This window comes from Delphinapterus leucas, chromosome 7 (genome assembly GCF_059928025.1).
Source record: "Delphinapterus leucas isolate spDelLeu-1000000601 "Yukka" chromosome 7, BTC_Dleu_Yukka2, whole genome shotgun sequence".
Lineage (NCBI taxonomy): Eukaryota > Metazoa > Chordata > Mammalia > Artiodactyla > Monodontidae > Delphinapterus > Delphinapterus leucas.
In genome coordinates this window covers 105,415,375-105,428,762 of record NC_143135.1, presented here as the reverse complement: position 1 = coordinate 105,428,762, position 13,388 = coordinate 105,415,375, and the positions used below count along the sequence as shown (strand labels likewise).

Genomic DNA, 13,388 nt, shown 5'->3' with positions numbered 1-13,388 from the left:
GTCCCCTGCGAGAGGGATGGGAACCGAATTCAAGGTTTGGCACCAATGGTCTCGTCTCAGCTCAAAGCAGAGGTTTGTTTGTGTTTGTTTGCAAGCCTGCTTGGGTTTAGCTCTGGGCTTCTGTTTAAGAGGGTTGAGGGCAGTGGGACAAGAGAACAGCAAAGAAGCACTGGTTCCTAAAAAGGAAAGGCCGATGGGAGACAAGTCCCGTCTCCTTCACAGCTTTGATTAGGCCTCCTCTGCTAACCCCCCCATCCGCAGGCATCTCCTCGTCCACCTCTGCATTAGCCCGACCTGCGGCGATGCCAACACGGGCTCCTTCGCCCCGTCTGCCTCACAACCAGCCTCTATCCATTCGTTAGTTTCCCACGAAGTGCTTTCCCCAGAAATTGAGAAATGAGCCTGCGTCCCAGAAGACAACGGTTTTGCTTCTTCATAACCAAGAAATCTTGAAAGGATCAGAAGTAGAAGGAAAACACGGCAAAGGAGGGAAGGGCCCTAGTGGGGGAGGAAATGAAAGGCAGGGTGAGACCCTGTCGAAAACTCAAAGTAGCTAAACTGTGCTAAATGAGCTTAGATAACGCGGCAATGCATCTTTGGGCCGGTCCTGGGCCTGCTTGTCGACTCACGCATTGTTCCTCACACCCCATCTGCTCCGTCTCTCAGGGGCCGACCCTGCGGGCTGTGTTTCTCAAACTGCTGTAGCAGCAGGGTTCCGCTGAGTTCAGCCATGGAGGCCGCCAGCCGGAGACAGGGCGGCAGGGTTGGGGAGAGGAAGGTGGGGAATCTCCTCCGCCTTCTCTGCCTCGTACAATTTGTATGTCAGTATATCTTATTGTTGGCCCCAAAACAAAACAAACAAATCCACTCTACAGGGAGCTCAGGCTTTTATGACCCACATTATAGGAGGGATGGAGAGACCTCCAGAGAGAGCCTGGTCTCTGTCCTCACATCTTCCCCAAACACTGTGCCCAACTGTTCTCACCTGCCTCGTTTCTTTGGGGGTTTTTGGCGGGAAGGTGACTGAAGGTCCTGAAGGTGGTAAAATCAACCTTCAGTTCCACCTGGCATCAAGGCCACGTTACGTGGGCTGCTTTGGTTCCCAGTCAAACGCCGTGAGCGGCCTCCTGCTTCCTGCTTTATAAAATCTAACATTTGGATGCCTCTGCTTCTTCCTGTGATGCCGCGAGACCTGCGTGTAGACGTTCATCCTATTATAAAATGTGTCCTGCTTGTACGAGTCTACCAGCTAGTCTGTACTCATTAATCCACTCATAACAAATAGGTCATTTTATCACTCCCTAAAGAAAAAAGTGACGCTTTCCAAATTTGCTGCCCTGTTAAACGCTATTCAGAAACCAAACAGTTGAGTGCCTCTCATTATGGTGATTAGCTCCCGGGGCCTGGACTCTAGTCTGGATGTTGTAGTAAGTTGGAGAGAGAAATCTCAAGTCTGAACTCCCCCACGTTAAACTCTCAACCCAACCTTTTATTTTATTTGACTTTCAAGCTCTGAAGTAGTTTTGTACGCTAAACAGCTGACTCACGGCACGTGATGCCAAGGATGATTTTTCAGAGCAGGGGTCCCGGGGAGGAGGAAGCAGGAAGTCTGAGAATGCAGAATCCCATCCCGTCCATCCCATCATCTCGGCATCTCTGGTCCCATCGCGGCTGACAATTGTTCAAGGAGCAGATTGTAACCTAGGGAGTCAGATTTGGGAACATGTACAATGTCACTCCAGCCCTCCAACTGCCTCTCCCAGCCTTCGATCTTTTCTGAAAGCAGTGGCGTGGACAGTGAGACAAGAAGAAAGCTAGAAGAGTGGGTTAGGTCAAGGGTCTTTCAGAAAGGAGATTATTCCTAAAACAGCTTTCCTCTCTAGTGGCCTCTCTCTCCTCCCCATCACTACCAAGGTGCTAAACAATGCAACCACCCGAGGAGCCCTCGCAGCACCCACTCTTCCCCCAGCTCTGCACCCTGACCCCCACCACCTGCTGGAATTGCTCTGTCACAGGTCACCTCCCACTGTCCGGTAATTAAATTCAGGGACATGTCTGCCTTCACCTCCCAGATGCAACTGCAGGATTGGACCATGCTGTGTGTCTCCATCCTTCCTCTCTCCATTCTCCGCTCTCTTCCTCCATCCCAGGGCAAATACTATCAGAGTCGACTGCAAATGCCTCTCCTCCTTCCCTATTCCTGTTGGCACTGTGGGGAGCGAGGCATTAGGGAATTTGAGCCAATTGTCCGCATTAGCCTTTTACTAGCTCCCAGTTAGAGTTTTGCTTCGGTTCGCACCCCCCTGGGACACACACCTGTACCACAGTAGAAGTCATACATTGTAACTGCCCTGCTCAAAAATATCCCACTCTGCTTCATGCACAGAGTACAATAAGCATGACCAAATCTGGCCCCCCAGTCCTCCTCAGCCTCCGTTGCAGCCCTGCCCCCTCACACATCTAGCTCCCGGCTTGCTCACCACATCCTGACGAGCTCGTCACTCCCCACCAGCTCCTGCATGCTCTTTCTGTCATCTCTGCTTCAAGTCGTAGGGAGAATCCTGCCTCCAGTGTGAAGCTTGTCCTGAATCCCTTTAACTGAATGTGATTGCTTCTTTTTTAAAAACCAAGAGAAAATTTCCCCCTTAAAATGAGCAATTATATGTTTAAGTTTGCAATGTAAAATAAACATTTTTTAAAAGGAAGGTATAGCTTAAATCCCACTTGACAAGCCCACCCAATCCCAGACCCCTCCTGGCGCATTCACACACACCCGTGGATGTAAAATCGCCAGATGGGGGCTCAGGACCCACTCCTTGTGCCGGCTGCCACTTCTACTGCCGGTACCATCTTTACTTGGTTGTAGACCACTCCTCGGAATGTTGGGGGGTCTGGCTTCTCACTTTACTTTGCTTCTCTCTATCAAATGTCTTTTAGAAATTCCTAATAATTTCTAGTTAACCGAAGTCATCTCTTTAATTTGCAGTCCTGTTAGGAATTTCCGTAGTTGGTGATAGTACACCTTTCCTGTCAGTTTTAGGACAGGAAAGAAACGGAGCCACGGGGGTTCAGTTTCCCATCTTGATGGTCTGCGCACCCCTTGTTTTAGTTCAACGTTCTGCCTCAAAATATTTGCTGCTCACAGTCCTCTTTACTAGGGGGTCTCTGGGCTTTCTACGATACCTAGCGAGAGTGGCTGGCAGGAGCTCAATAAGTACACACAGTTTCAATAAATGATAGGAACATTTTTTTTTTCTCGCCCACATGACTCAATATCAACAGCACGATGCTAGGAAGCTCTGATCGCTGTCGGGGACTCATTTCAACATGGATGCATTCTTAGAGGGTCTTCCCTGCTTACCTTTATAACTGGAGGTTTTGGTCTATTTGATCATAGAACAGACAGCGTTTTATGGGCTGTAAATGGAGACAAAGTTACAGGAAGGAAAGGAGTAGCCAAGAAGCACAAGAGGCCTTTTTTTTTCCCCCTTTTGGCCTCGCCGCATGGCTTGTGGGATCTTAGTTCCCTGACCAGGGATTGAACCAGAACCCACAGCGGTAAAAGCGCCGAGTCCTAACCACGGGACCACCAGGGAATTCCCAGAAGCAGAAGAGGCCTTAACAGCTGCCCGCTCCCCAGAAGTTCAGAGAGATGTTGGGGAGAACTTTGGAAATCCATAGGCAATGGGGTTGGAAAGTTCCCGCTCATTGTGCCCAATCTCAAAAGAGGCAGGGAGGCCTCAGCTGACAGTCGAAAACCAAAAGCAGAATATGCAAAATTATAAATACACACACACACACACACACACACACACACACACACACACACACACACCTCAAAAGACAGGATGGAACGCTGTGAAGAATAAATGCCCATGGTTGGATAAGTCTGGCTGAACAAGTACACTTTTCAGCCTTCCTTCTCCAATCCCCCCAAAATGTATGTTTTTAAATCTAAAACAGTACTAGGGGAAAGAAGAAAGAAAGAAGAAATAACTAACATACAGGGATAAAGGAACTTTTAAAATAGCAGCTAAATATAAACTAGAGTAGAAAGGATATAAAGCTGTGAAAATAGTCAAATTCAATTAACAGGGAGAAAGATGAACCACTTTTAAGGGAGTGAATTTAGGAGAATATATTAGTAATAAAGTATTCTAATTATATTTAGGAAAAATACATTTATATCATCAATGTGTTTAATGGCTTTAAGGTAAAGAAAATTTGTAAGATTTATGCGTTATTATGCAAAGTTTTAATAGCATATGAATTGAGTGATCTACCTCTGCTTGTCAGTTACTGAGCCCCTGGTGGAAATTCCAGCAAGATGGACCCGGCCAGTCATCCCCATGCTTTCACAATTAATATTCTCCCCTTAGCCAGCTCCTCTAAATTCTGATATAAAATGGGCTTGAATGATTCTGAGAAAGGCCAAAATAAATATCCATTGTAGGTGAGATTTCTAGAAACTTGGGGTAAAAGAGAGAAGGCTCCATAGCTTCTTTTTTTTAAAATATCACCCATCTTATAAGCCTTTACCACCTTCTTCCCAATTCTCCTTCCAGAAGGACCCTGATACGTGTTTCAAGCATGTGTCATACCCCTAAGCCAGCACTTCTCCAATCAGGCCTCAGGCTGATGTGAAAGCAGCTTGTAACCAACAGGAAGGCAGAAGGTTCAGGAGGAAACCAAAGCTTCCATGTGAGTCGTCCAGCAGCCTCAAGCAACTTCTGTGACACACATACCAGAAGTCTTCGAGAAATCTTATCTCCCTCAGCGCTTTCTGGAGTTTAAAGGGTTAAGTCAAAATGGGCTGATTTACGCTGGCTGTGGGTGTTGGAAGCATGTAAAGTAGAAGGGATTCTAAATTGGGTGTCAGCCCAGGACCCGGTCAGCTCACAGCAGCTTTCTGACATAGACAAGGAAGTTTCCCCAGGCCTCAGGTCCTCCGTCTATAAAATGACAAGCTGAATTAGATGAAATCAGAGTTGTATAAACAAGACTCTGGCCAAATGCCTCATGGTCATTGTGACAATTCATCTACAGCCCAATTCTATGTGGTGTGTATATTATCTCCATTTTACAGAGCATTTCTTTTTGAAAATTTTTTGAGGGACTTCCCTGGCGGTCCAGTGGCTAAGATTCCACGCTTCCAATGCAGGGGGCACAGGTTCGATCCCTAGTCAGGGATCTAAGGTTCCACATGCTGTGCTGCGTGGCCAAAAAAAAAAAAAAATTTATTGAAGTATAGTTGAATACAGAGCATCTCTAACATCCTTACTCATTCTAATATTTTTAGACTCTAGATAATTAAGTTTCCTATCCATTTGGATTCTTATTTTTCTGCAAAGTTACTTGAATTTATTTTTTAAGGGGTTTATTATAGGCACTTCTAAAATGAAGAGAAGTAATTGCCCAATGGACTCAGGAAACGAGGCTGCTAATTTGGATGCTAAGATGGTTTCTGATTGCACTGATGAACTCTCTATTCTTCCTGAATTCACCAGCAATTCATTTCTTCCAGCTCGAGAGACTTGATTCATCTGCACCCTCAGATGTACCATATGCTGACTTCTGCTACAGCTCAGGATCATTCTGGACAGAGGTACGATGAGGTGATGAGGTCCAACCAAGAGGCTACAGGACTGGGCTTCTCCCCATCTCTGGAGTCCCACTCAGCACAGGGATTTATGTTGGCCTCTCCCAGAACCGTGGAAGGCTACCTAATGTTTCAGTCAAGTGCAGCTGACTGGGGTCTTTAACTGGTGGTTGGTCATGGCTGGACCGACCGCTGATCCTCTGGTATTTCCAGCAGGTGCAAAGTGGGAATAAGCCATCAAGTCTGAATTAAACGAGAAAAGCCCCAGAGATGAGGCAAACATTGCTCAAGTTTTAAAAGACATTTATTTTGAAGCACCTGCAATTTGGAATGATTTGAAGGACTTCAGTTTCAGGCTCCTCTGCAGCCCAAGTCCAGTAGGAATCCTGGGGACTGTGCAGCCACTTGGAAGGTGATAGAAATTCTAAAAAACTTATTCTTAGGAAAGTCATAGCCAAAAAACCCTTCCAGGCATCTCTAGCTGTGATTCCTCTTAAAATCCGGGGGAGGTCCATGACCATCTGGCTTCCAAGATGAAGAAATCACAACTGTATCTAAAAGATACCAGGGCAGCGAGGAAAATGTGAAAGGTCTGGTCAGTGAACCCATTTGTTGTATCTTTGTGACATCAAGCAGTGTTTCATTTCCCCAGGGTAGCCCTGGTTTTGGGGAATCAACTTCCAGCCCAGTTCTGCCACTTGCTAACAGTGAGATTTGGGGGACGCCAGCCCCCCATATCTCTGGCTTCGGTTTCCAGACCTAAAAAATCAGTGCTGGACAGGTTGAGGTTCTTTTAGCCATAGCAAAATTGACTCTATAAAATACACCATTTTTTCTGTTGTCATGGAGACAGACTGGAGCTCCATTAAGCCCACCAGCTCCCTCACAGGACTTACCTGAGGCCGGTCCCATCTTCAGAAGCTCAGGGCAGGGAATCTGTGTGGGACAGGAGCCTGCAGCCTGCAGGCGTCAGGGCAGCTTCACCTCGGGAGGGTTTGTCCTCCAAGCGCACACTCTTCTAAAAGGAGAGAAGTGGATTTAGTAAACTTTGGGGAGAGGTGAGTGGCCGCGTTCTAAACACTAAATGAACAGAGGGCTCAGGGACCAAGCTGGCCGACAAGAGCTGTTTTTAAATCAGTATTCTGCAAAAGGGGTACAAGAACATTTTTCCAGGGGCTCTTCAGGCATTGACAGTCTTGAGGAAATTAATTTTCAGATGCTCGATTTAAATTTGTATTTTTTTCTGCCTAAGAATAGACCTGTACTTCACATTTCTCAACGATTTTTTACCCCAGCCATCCTTCTCCCACTTTATAAAAAAACTGCATGCCCCTCACCCATCCTGAAGCTCACAAGGGTGAAAGCCTCCAGGGCACCACACCTCTCCTTCCAGAGAGCCCCTGACAGGGACAGAGGGAAATGTCCTTAGAAAATACTGGAGGTAGAGGCACCTTACTTCACCCAGGTGACAAGGTCAGATGAAGGTCTTATGATTCTCTGCAAGAATCGGGATTCAGAAGTGAGACAGTTGTCACAGGGATGCAAGGAAACTTATTCGAGTTCAAAAATGAAGTCAGGCGTTTTTCTGAGAGGAATTGGCTGATTTGGCTAATTGGTCTGAGGAGTCTCTGCCTCTAAGTTCTGTGCTGGATATTGTCCACGAGGAACTAAATCTGCAGATGAAAAATTTTCACAAACATATATTAAAGCACATGAAAAAATAATAGCCTCCTTTTTAAAAACCGTATTTGCAAAAATAACAACGCCAAACACGAAGAAAAGCTGTGAAATGTGCAGAGGGACTGTCAGGTGGCATCAGCCCCCCGGCCTCTCCATCCCATCACCTCTGCCAGCAGCCCAGGCCCGGTTCAGCTGTGTCCTCAGCTGGTCAGACCCCGAGGGCATTCACTCCCTGTGGAGTCCGTTGGTAAAGCCTGTGGCAGAGGGCTGAGCCTTCCAGAAGTGGTCCACACGTGTCCAAATAGGGGCGCACTGAAATCAGCCTGTGCCCCACCCAGGTGGGCGACTCTGACGCGCTTTCAGGTTAAACCTCCCAACGGGTTTTAAGCCTATTTCTTCTAAGGCGATCTGGGCTTCAGACGTAAGGAGGATCAGCAGGGATCTGAAAAGGAGGTTGAAAACCTGAACGATTGGGGAAAAAAATCAATATCCTTAATTATTTGCTTTGCTTTCATTTTCATTCATTTTTTATTTTATTAATTAATTTTCCTTCCAAACAGATAGCTCCTGGCTAAGATATCGTCACCCAAGTCACCTTGTTAGTGATCTGGCTACACCTTAGAACCCAGGTCTTCTCCTGTGTATTTACCAAGTGTCAGAGCCCCTGGGAATGGGATCATATCATAGAGACATATACTCTTAGGATCATTAAAATCTGAGAGGTGAAACATTGCTCCCTTGGCCTGCTGCAGGGCCTTTGCACATGCAGTTCGTCTGTCTGGAATGCTTTCCTCCACCCATATCTCTTTCTGGCTAATTCCTTTTTATCTTGGAGAATCCACAGGTCAGATCAGGCCCCTGTAACTTGCTCTCCTAGCAAACTTCCTTCTTCTTAGCACCAATCAGAACTGTAATTAAATAATTAATTAGGTGTTTATTCCCAGGATCCCTCTTTGGAATGTAAATTCCAGGGAGACAGAGACTTTCAACTGTATAGGCTGAACACTGTATCGTAAGCGTGTGATACCATCCTGCACATAGTAGATGCTCAATAAGTATTTATGGCATAAATGCAACTTACTTCCTCTCACCTCACCTTTTACAATATTTTCAAAATTTTATTCCCCATTTCAGGCCAAGGTTAAATGTTATCTCCTCAGTAAAGCCTTTTGACAACGATCCAACATGTAAATTAACCACTCATTCCCCTCTGTTCCCATAGCCTGTTATACATAAGACACAATAGCATCTGATTGAACCATATGAGATTGTCGGTTTTTAATAGACCAAAGTGGTTGAATGTCTGCAATTTCGTGTGATTAAATCTAACGGTTCATAAAAAATCAACAAACAATAAATACTGGAGAGGGTGTGGAGAAGAGGGAACCCTCTTGCACTGTTGGTGGGAATGTAAATTGATACAGCCACTATGCAGAACAGTATGGAGGTTCCTTAAAAAACTAAAAATAGAATTACCATACGACCCAGCAATCCCACTACTGGGCATATACCCTGAGAAAACCATAATTCAAAAAGATATGTGCACCCCAATGTTCATTGCAACACTATTTACAATCGCCAGGACATGGAAGCAACCTAAATGTCCATCAACAGAAGAATGGATAAAGAAGATGTGGTACATATATACAATGGAATATTACTCAGCCATAAAAATGAATGAAATTGGGTCAGCTGCAGAGACGTGGATGGACCTAGAGACTGTCATACAGAGTGAAGTAAGTCGTAAAGAGAAAAACAAATATCATATATTAACACATATGTGGAATCTAGAAAAATGGTATAGATGATCTTATTTGCAAAGCAGAAGTAGAGACACAGATGTAGAGAACAAACGTATGGACACCAAGGAGGGGAAAGGCCGGGGTGGGATGAATTGGGAGATTGGGATCGACATATATACACTATTGATACTATCTATAAAATAGATAACTAATGAGAATCTACTGTATAGCACAGGGAATTCTACTCAGTGAAAGAGGGGATGTATGTATACGTATAGCTGATTCACTTTGCTGTACAGCAGAAACTAACACAACATTGTAAAGCAACTATGCTCCAATAAAAACTAATTTTAAAAAATCTAACAGTTCATGCTTTCATCTCTCTTACTAATACATGAGTTCCTTGAAAACAAGCCCTGTATGTGTTCACCTCTGGTGTCTGACATTTGTTGCATAGGGTCTAGTACACAACAGATGCTTACTAAATGTTGGTTATAAGAATGCCTGAGTGGCTGACAGATCACTCCTCTGGCTCCACAAGGATTTCCAAAGCGACTTTTATCCACTGGACTCTTCCAAATACAGGGCACTCCCTGATGACAAGATGTCTTTATGGACTAAATATTTTTTTACTGTTTCAAACTGGACACCTTCACTCAGAGTCAAGGGATTCATTCCCAGCTTACAGAAACCACAAGCCATGGAAAGCTAAGGTTATTGCTTGTTGAGAGAAATAACATCAAGATGGATGAGATCAGTCTAATGGCTCAGGTTATGCCTGTCAAGGGGACTGTGAAATTCCATGAAACACTCCACCTTCCTCCACCCACCCAGAGGGCCAGACGGCTCCAGTGTCCATCTAGCCCTTCCCCAGACAGCCGTTCAAAGGGGAGCTGGAACAACCATACACATGAACAATTTCGCATGGCCTAGTTGGCCTTGCCCACTTACCATTGATGACAGGTGAGGCCTCCACACCTGTTGCTGGCACACCTCACCACAAACAGCTCTAAGTCACAGCAGAGACAGCAGGTGTCACTGAACTAGCCCTAGTGCATTAGCTCTTCAAGAACTTAGAACTAGTTGTCTGGCAGCTAAACTTTCCCTAAGGCACTTCACATATTAACCGTTCATGATTGCTCCAAAGCTGCAGGAACCTATTTCCATCAGCTTCAACCTTAGGAAAAAAAATTTTTTTGGCCACGCTGCATGGCATGCGGGATCTTAGTTCCCCAATCAGGGATCGAACCCACACCCCCTGCAGTGGAAGTGCAGCATGGAGTCTTAACCACTGGACCGCCAGGGAAGTTCCAGGAAAATCTGTTCTTAAAGGTAAGAAATCACATAAAACTTGAAGATAGATGAGAACCCTCCAGAAATAGAAAACTGAAATCGTCCTCTTTGTCACCCCTTAAGGCTGAGAAGAAGCAGAGGTCATAACAACTCAACCAACAGTAAACAGAAGGGCAGTCTGACCGATTCCCCAGGAACCAGATGGGCTAAGGGCACGTGAATTCAGCCCCTCGTTTCATAGCTGAGTCCATTAAAAGTCACAAACGTGAAGCTTCACCTAAAGTCACAGGTATGTTAGAGATTCTCTTCCTGTCACTTTGTCTCCTATGCAGGTAGGTTGAGCTAAGATGTTTGAAGAGATTCCATTTGCTTTATTAAAGAATGAATTGCAGTAATCTTGTGTCTTCATCTGCTGGGGCTGCCATTACAAAATACCACAGCTGGGGGACTTAAACAACAGACACTTATTTTCTCACAGTTCTGGAGGCTGGAAGTCCCAGATCAAGGATCCAGCTGATTCACTTCCTGGTGAGAGCTCTCTTCCTGGCCTACAGACAGCTGCATTTTCACTATGTCCTCACCTGGTAGAGAGAGAGAGGAATCTCTGGTGTCTCTCCTTATAAGGGCACTAACCCCATATAAGGGCCCCATCCTCATGACCTAATTACCTCCCCAAAGCCCCACCTCTCAATACCATCACACTGGAAGTTAGAGCCTCAGCACATGAATCTGGGGTGGGGACAAACTTTTAGTCCACAACAGACTGTCTTAAGTCCATGACTCAGAATGCGTCTCTTGGTGTCTTCAGAAAAATAAGCATATTTGTGTTTCTGAAAGAAAAGAAATTACGTTTTGGGGAGCCATACTATTACATTTCCAATAAGTTAAATACATTTATAACTGATAATAGTTATAAAATGCTATAATTGAGATAGTCTCTCTGTATTGTCCCAATGTGAGTAATTTCCCTCTAGGTCATTGGAATTATCCATTGTGGGTAAGCATCTGTACTCTGAATGGTAATAATGCTATGATCTCAACGTCCACAAAGGTTTCCTCCTAAGGTATCTTCAGCATTTCCAAGGAAATTCCAAGAAACATTGACTGAATCCCCCTCTATCCTCCCACTTTATCCATCATCTTCCAGTGTTAGAGGTCATTCCTGATTCCTGTAAAACTACAGTGAATTTCCCCAACTGCCCTTCGGACTTGGGTACCGAAGAAAATGAATTTTCTTCGGTAGAAGTGTGAGCAGTTGAGCCTCACAACCACCCACCCCGCGTCAGCCGCATCCATCAAGGCCTTGGGCCTCCAGATTGTGTATCTCTGCCCACTCTCCCCAGCCCTACAAGAAGTGTGCTTTTTTATGTTTAAATTATAATTTAAATTCCTTGAGGATATGAGCTGGCTTGCACCTTCCTTCCTCCCTCCCTTCTCTCCATCCCTTTCTTATCCCCATTCTCTTATCCTTCCTTTCATTTCAATCCATTTTTTGCTGATTCTCATCTTATCTGGCTGATGGACAGCAACCCTTGACTCGATGCATGGAATTGAAGGATAAAGGTTTTGCTCCTGAGTTTGGCACACCAGGCTGTGTTTCTGTCCCAGGCTCATTTTTGCCCCCGTCGCCCCTCTTTGCTCTCCCCTATACTCAGCCCCACATGAGAACGGCTGTGGAGTCAGAGTCCATAGTCAGTGGCTCTGGACTCACATTTCTGGATAGAGAGGTGAAGTTAGAGAAGGTGGGCAAGTTATTTAACCTCTCTAAGCTCACTTTTCTCCTCTATTAAAAGGAAATAATAATGCTGAAAGAAATAACATATAGAGGCTCAGGGCACATATGAAGAGCTCTGTAAACACTAGCGATTATTATCCCACTAACAGTGAGTACCAGGAAGGTACGGTCTGCATCTGCTTTGTTGTCGTTGTTGTTCGGGGGGCACTTACGGCTTTATTGGGGTGTAACTGACGTGCAATAAACTGCACATATTTAAAGTGTACAATTTGACGGTTTTTGACATGTGTGAAACCACTGCCACAATCACGATAATGAACACATCCATCACTTCCAACAGTTTCCTCATGCTCCTTCAGAACTTCCATCCCCACTCCCATCTCCTGGCAACCACTGAACTGCTTTCGGACCCTATGGACAGGTTTGCATTTTCTAGAATTTTATGTAAAAGAACTCATGCAGCACAATTATTTGAGATTTATCATGTTGTGTGTATCAGTATTTCTTCCTTCCTATTGCTAATTATGACTCCATTATATGGATATACCACAGTTTATCAATTCACCTATTAATGAACATTTTGAGAGGTTTCTGTTTTGGAGGTATTAGAAATAAAGATGCTATAAGCATCCACATACAAGTCCTTGTATGAACGTGTGCTTATTTCTCTTAGGTAAGTGGAATGACTAAGTCATGCGAAAGGTGAATGTTTAACTTTTTAAGAAATCACCAAACTGTTTTCCAAAGTGACTACATTAGTCAGAGTTCTCCAGAAAAACAGAGCCAATAGGATGTGTATACACAGAGAGGTTTATTTTAAGGAGTTGGCACGTGTGATTATGGAGGCTGGCATATCCGATATCTTCAGGGTAGTCTAGAAGCTGGACACCCACACAAGTTTCAAGTCCAAACGCCGTCTGCTGGCAGAATTCCTTCTTGCTCAGGGGAGGTCAGTCTTTTGTTCTAGTCAGGTGTCTGCTCAGCTGCTACAACAAAATACCATAGATGGGGTGGCTTAAAAAACAAGCTTTTCTTTCTCACAGTTCTAGAGGCTAGGAAGTCTGAGATCAGGGTGCTAGCCTGAGGGTGAGGGCCCTCTTCCTGGCTTACAGATGACTGTATACTTGCTGTGTCCTCATTTGCGGAAGAAAGAAAGCCCCGATGTCTCTCTTCTTACAAATCTCATCATGGGATTATCTAAACCTAATTACCTACCAAAGGCCCCACCTCTTAAGACCATCACATTGGAGGCTAGGGCCTCAACATATGTATTCTGGGGAGGACACAAATAGTCGAAAACATCAGGCCTTCACCTCATGGGATGAGGTCCACCCACATT

The 13,388-nt window shown here is 44.9% G+C and overlaps 1 long non-coding RNA gene across 2 annotated transcripts in view; it reads right to left on the bottom strand.

Moving 5' to 3' along the window:
- Nucleotides 1-2,756: 2,756 nt before the first annotated feature.
- The window catches only part of LOC149748837 (uncharacterized), a 36,406-nt gene continuing 25,774 nt past the window's right edge, over nucleotides 2,757-13,388 (bottom strand). Inside the window, exons 2-4 of one of the 2 annotated variants that reach the window (XR_016393967.1) lie at nucleotides 7,444-13,035; nucleotides 7,051-7,272; nucleotides 2,757-6,617 (exon numbers count right to left, since the gene is read on the bottom strand). This is a non-coding gene — a long non-coding RNA (uncharacterized LOC149748837). Of the gene's footprint in view, nucleotides 6,618-7,050; nucleotides 13,036-13,388 lie in introns of both variants that reach the window. The other variant, XR_016393966.1, reaches the window with a different exon arrangement.